The sequence below is a fragment of the Macaca mulatta genome, chromosome 10, assembly GCF_049350105.2.
Source record: "Macaca mulatta isolate MMU2019108-1 chromosome 10, T2T-MMU8v2.0, whole genome shotgun sequence".
NCBI classification, from domain to species: domain Eukaryota; kingdom Metazoa; phylum Chordata; class Mammalia; order Primates; family Cercopithecidae; genus Macaca; species Macaca mulatta.
Window position 1 is genome coordinate 73,315 of NC_133415.1, and position 6,157 is coordinate 79,471.

Here is a 6,157-nt window from a genome sequence, read left to right on the forward strand (position 1 = left end):
TTGTCTGCCTCACCCCTCCCCGCCCGGCACGTACTGGCCCCGCCCTTCGCGCGGCGTTTTTTGTTGACCCGGAAACGGATTCTCCGGAGCCAAGGTCCGCTCGGGTGAGTGCCCTCCGCTTTTTGTGGCCAAACCCAGCCACGCAGTCCCCTTCCTGCGCCATCCTCCATACCCGGGGTCTGTGGGTCTCCGCGGACGTCACAGGCTCGGCAACAGCCCCACTGTAGGCGGGGAGCCCCGCGACGCCCTGAAATGCTCCGAAGCCTGTCGCTCAGCTGCCAGATCTGCGTCTGTGTCCGGTTCCGTCACTGAGGTCGCCCCGTCCAGCCCTTCTACCGTAGTTCTCTTCACCGTCCGCCCATCCTATCGCGCGCCGCGTCGGGTCCCCATTCGGCACATGGCTTGTCTCCCGTCGTCCCCACCCTTGCCCCTCTTGGCAGCTCAGGGCAGCCCTGGGATTTGGCAGACGCCAGTCCTCCCTGAGATGTCTCCCCATCCTTCCCTCCGCCAGGCCCTACGTCTCCGCAAACCCCCCGCTTCGGGGTGACCGCTTCAGACAGGAAGCTGAGTCCGGGCCTGGGGTAAGGGACCTGCCCAATCCTGTGACAGCCCGCGTCCTTCTGACAGTCACCTCCCACTAGCGGTGACCTTCCCGGTGCCCCACTGAGAAGTGGGCTCTTCCTTGGCAGGGGCTTCTTCACTGTATCGCTGTGGATGTCGAGGTGGGGCAGGATCGTGAGGAGAAAACAAGAGAAGAGGGAGGTAGGGCCAGCGAGGGACAAAAGGGGAGGGAAATTTAGATGGGAAGTGGATGGGTGTGAGGAATTTGAACAAACACTGAGAATGAAGGAGAGTGACCTGAGCAAGTAGTAGTGGGGTAAATTGAAATAGACAAAACGGCAATCAGCAGAGATGTGGAGGACAGAATACAGTGAGGGGGCCCTGACTGTCAGTAGCAGAGGGGACAACAGAAGCCTAATTCTCAAATTCCTTAGATGATTTTCTGATTTCCAAATTAGTTTCCCTTTGAAATTTGTTGTATCAGGTTCAGTTTATGAGGCCTCAATACTTTTCAGTCTTAATTATGTATTGAAAATACTTTTTGTTTGGTAAATACTTTTACATTAATTCAGTGTGCACTTTGTAAGAATATTGATGATTTGAGTTAGTTTAGTTTTCAACATCTTCCTCTATTCCTTTATATGATCTCTGTATTTAATGACTGTAGGATAAAATTTCCAACTAAGTATAAATATCAAGTTTTCTTTGTGCTGTTTTCTGCAATTATTGAAGGATGGGCTGAATTGTCCTAGAACTTTGTTCCAACAGATTCCATGTGTTCATAATGAATAAATTGCTCAAAGATATTTCGAAAGCTCACCTTTTACGTTTTTTATTGCCAATAATTACATCTTTTTAATTTTTATATTTTTGGATGACTTAATGTGATGTTCTGGAAAAGACAAATGCTTTTAGTCAATATGATTAAAACCGTGAAAGACAAATTGCTGTTACTTAAGAGTGTGAAATTTGATCTCAAATCTTTAGGGGGCAGGGATGTTAAGGGAAAACTGCCACTGTCGCATCCAGATCATGTCATTCCTGTTAAGCTGGTGCTGGTTACTGTCTACTGGCTTCTGTTCACCTTTCCACCTGCCCCAAGACATACACATAGTGACATAAGGCAGTGGATAGGGAAAGAGCAAGACTTTTTAAAGTAAGCACAGAACAAAGGTGTCTTTCTAATGAGGAGGAGCTGTTGGTTCCGGGAAGGAAGCTTGGAGGAGAAAGGGCAATAAGATTTGGGTATTCAGGATCCAGAAGTGAGAGAGAGCTTGGGAAGCTCAGGAACCGGAGAAAGAAAAAGCATTGCCCATTCTCACCCATGACCCTGTGCTCAGCAGGTACTAGCAGAGACTTCAGCAGGAACCAGAGAAAGAAAAAGCATTGCCCATTCACACCCATGACACTGTGTTCAGCAGGTACTAGCAGATACTTCAGGCTCTGTGACTAAAAGGGATCAGACCAGTTCATATACCCACAGCTGCCATGTAAGGATGTGTTTGGACTTTACTAGGGAAGAAGGGTGTTATGAAGGAAGGGGCAGAAAAACTCACCTGTTGGTCTCCAGGTAGAAGTTTATTGTCCCGAATTCCTGGAGGTTCAGTGAAAAGCAGAAGACTGTCTTTTTCACATGTTGAGTTATGCCCCCATATATGTGGTTGTGGTAAAGAAAGAGAGTATGTCGATGGGAAGTCCTGAAATGCATGTTCCTAACATTCAGCAGGGACTTCTCAAGACACATCTTGCCTTAGAAAGAAGCTCAGAGAAGAAAAATGGAGAACAATTAGATATGACATTTTCACTGGAAAAAGTCATATTATTCACTGATTGTTTTGTCATCTCCCTCCTTAAATGTTGTTTTTAGGATTTCGTAATATCTGACCCTGCCTAACACATTTCCTAACTCACTCATAGCCTTCCCTTAACTTCATCCCATCTTCACAGTATCACACTGTGACCCAGTGATTTCTAACTTGTGAAGTTCCATTCGGGGGATCATATGGGAAGGCCTTCACACCCAGACATGGTGTGGAAGTGGGCCACATAATGTCAGTGAGGCAAGTATGGATCGTTTAGGGATGATGCACTGTCAGATCTTGTTGACCATGATTAGAAACACTGTGCATATTAGTAGTGAATTAATGTTGGGAATACCTGACAAATCCTGGAAAAGAAGATTAATGAGAGGAAATTTGTTCTGCCCAATTGTATAATGCATTTGAAGCTTAAAACAATGAATCAGTATTGATCTAGCCTCAAAATATTAATGATTTGGATTAGAAGGAAGACTTTAGAAAATGATAGCTATGACAAATTAAAGTAGCATTTCATCCACACGATGGAGTTTGTTTATTCAGTAATTGCTTTAAGAATGGAATCAACGTAAGTGTCTAACAGGAGGTTATTTTAGAAATTGTTCACAGCACGTCTGTTCCAAGGAGACCTTGATGTTCATAGATTTGTAAAGAATGCTGCTTACTAGCACACTGACTTATCTGCAAATGTCTGAGGGTTCCTCCACTTGGGTAACTTGGGGGTTTGATCGCAGAGTAAATAAATGGTACATTTTATATTGTAATATAGCAAGATGCAGCCCACAAACTGTAGATACTCTTAACTACCACATAAAGTTCATCTACTACTTTAACCAGAACTTGATACTGTATGTATATTTTTTGTAGATTTGGATAAAATGACAATTCATTATTATTTCCAGTTCACAAAGTAATTGTGAGGCTGAATACATTTTATTATTTTATAGATGTATGTGTAAAATGAATTTTTCTGCGTGACTCATTTTTGATGTATTTTAGATGCTATTTTATATTTTGTAGTTTAATTGTATGTACACACACACAAATACACACTTAGGTGTCTTATTATGTTTCTGTAGCGAAACCAAAATCCTTCCTTCATGCCGTTTGACTTTATGTTTTCCTCAGGAAGGCAGGACCTATTTTATATGATAAAATATTATGTTTTATTGAGTCCACTTATGATATTGTTTAATATTATGAATATTTACATGACTTATTTTAAATTTCCAACTAACATAGATTTACATGAAATTTGACATCTTTATTTTTTTCTTTTCACAACTATTTTGACTATATCCTCACCAAAAATCAAAATTTAGACAAAATTGGCTTTTAGACTAATTCTCATTTTTTACATGTGAAAGACTACATGTGACTTTTAAGTCTAGCTTGCCCTGAGTCTGCAGTCACCGGGGTTTTATGTCACTGTGTCCTCCAATCTAATAATATTATTTTCAGGCTATATTCATGTCATTTTAATGTCCTCATTAAGTTTTAAAATTTCTTTACATGGGCCTACAAATTTATTTCAAATGTTCCTCATAATATTTTGCTATTGTAAATAGAGACTGATTTTGTGTGTTTGCTTTGTTTAAAGATTAATGTTACTAAACAGGAAATACTGATTTCAGCTTATTCAGAATAGTTTTGCCCACTTTTTAAATGTTCTTATTAGTATTGATAATTAGAATGGATTCTACTTTTTCAAGTTTACAGTCACATCATCTGAGAATAACTACAGTCTCATGTCTTTGACTCCATTTTTGTAGTCCCTCTCCTTTTCCGTCTTGTTTTGGTCCCACCTCAGGCATCATGTGCAGTGGTGAATGGCATCAGCCCCAGCCAGCCTCCTTATTCCAGCCTTACCTTAAGTGGAAATGGTTCTTTTGTTAACTCTTCAATATATAGTTTAGATTTTATTGATTAAGAATAATTAGTCCTCACAATTCGATATGATTTTTAAAGATTTTAAATTATTTTTAAAGATTTAAATTATTTGAAAGTGTTTTTTCAAACATCAGTTGATGTGATTGTTTTTAATCTTTAAAATTAATATGTGAAAGTAATACGTTTTCTAGTATGGAATTATCCTTTTATTATTGCAATTAACTCCACTTTACAATGCTCTGGTATTATTTAACCATACCAGTGATGGCCAGGTGACCAAAATAAATAGCCAAATGGCTAAAAGTGTATTAATGATTTTTGCAAATATAATTAATGAAAATTGTTGGTTAAAATTCTAGTTATTGTTGCATTTATGTTCATTTTGATTAGCATAATAAACTAATGAGGACAGGCTTATTTTTCTCCTTCAAAAGCATTTACATTACAAAGGAGGTAGAAGTGATTTGACATGAACTCTGATGTATAACTTAAACATTAAAATTAGCTAATCAGATTTTTTCTGCTGATTACTGAGGGAAAGTTTTAACTCTATTTTCATGGAAATTAATCAATGTATCATGTATTCATGTTAGAATACAATTGTTCTGATTTCTTAGATTTTGAATTACTACTTTTAAATAAATACAGTCTCTTTTATTTACCTGTGTTTTTTCTTTCCACCATGAGTCTTTTTGGTTTCATGATCTTGCTCTCAAAACTTTTAAGCTATTGATTTCTGTCAAATCTGTTCATTCATTACATTATTTTATTATTTATTAAATTCTTTTAACTTTTTAACTTTTATTATTATGTACTGCATTTGTAACAATTTGGAAAGTCAAGTAACTACTGTTTTATTTTTCTTTATCTTGGTTTATGAGTGTTTTTAAAGTTTTACTTTCCTTGAAGATCACAGCTGTAGCCCCAATTCTATGGTTCTGGCTACTTTTATTTATCAGACTTACTAATATCATGAATGTAATTGGAATACTCCTTTGATTTTACTGATGACATATACCCACTAGTGTACTGAGATGGGGAAAAAAAGTCTTTACAACTCAGATAAATATAGAGTTGATATTTATTATTTATGTAAGTGTGATCTTGTTATTAAATTCCTCTATCATATTTATGGAATTAGCAATTTCTCTTTGAATCCAGACGTTTCTAGTCATGTGTATTTCCAACATATGTTTTTAGCCACATACACTTTTTTGAATATCATATTTGGTGTTTAATTTTTGCTAGGATTATAGGCTGGACTCCAGATCCAAACTCGACATGTAGCAGACCCACTAAAAACATACATTAAGCCCCTAGCACTGTTTTAATCTCCGTGGCCTGGCTGAGCTTCTGCCATCTGTCCTTCTAGGCACTGTGAGGTCTGGACATCTCATTTGGCATAACTCAGCAGTGGCCATTGGTGGATCTCATCCTTAGTACTACTCCCTGCTGGCAAGGGTGGCCCAGGCCCACATAAGCCATTGCTGGGCTCCTTGGAGGACTTAGAGAATCCTGAGACTGCCCATGAGGATTGGCATGCCTCACAGTCTAGCACCCATCTTTACTGATGCCTGTAGAGATTTAGAAGCTCACAGGGGTCTTTGATGTCTTTCTTATGCCTCCATTGTCTGCAGTGTGACTCCCATACTCCTAAGCCAAGGTAGAGAATTTTGAGGAGGCTTGTATGGAGGTTTATGTTGACCCCCATGGTTCTGTGAGACTGGTAGAAGGCACAGACCCCTTAGACTTCTCCCCCAGAGGAATATGTGAGACTAGTGGAGGAAAGGAGAGTAATGAAGTATGCATTTAGCATCCCAGGCTATCATTGCACAGCTCTAAGGAGAAATACAGGGTGTCTTATGGCAACTGGCACAGCTCTGTGAGAC

The 6,157-nt window shown here is 39.3% G+C and overlaps 1 pseudogene across 1 annotated transcript; it reads left to right on the top strand.

Annotated features, from left to right (window-relative positions):
• The first annotated feature begins 252 nt into the window (after window positions 1-252).
• Window positions 253-1,367, top strand: LOC144331523 (uncharacterized; annotated as a pseudogene). The gene is made up of 2 exons (XR_013398765.1): window positions 253-288; window positions 342-1,367. The product of XR_013398765.1 is annotated as an uncharacterized LOC144331523 (transcript).
• Window positions 1,368-6,157: the final 4,790 nt, after the last annotated feature.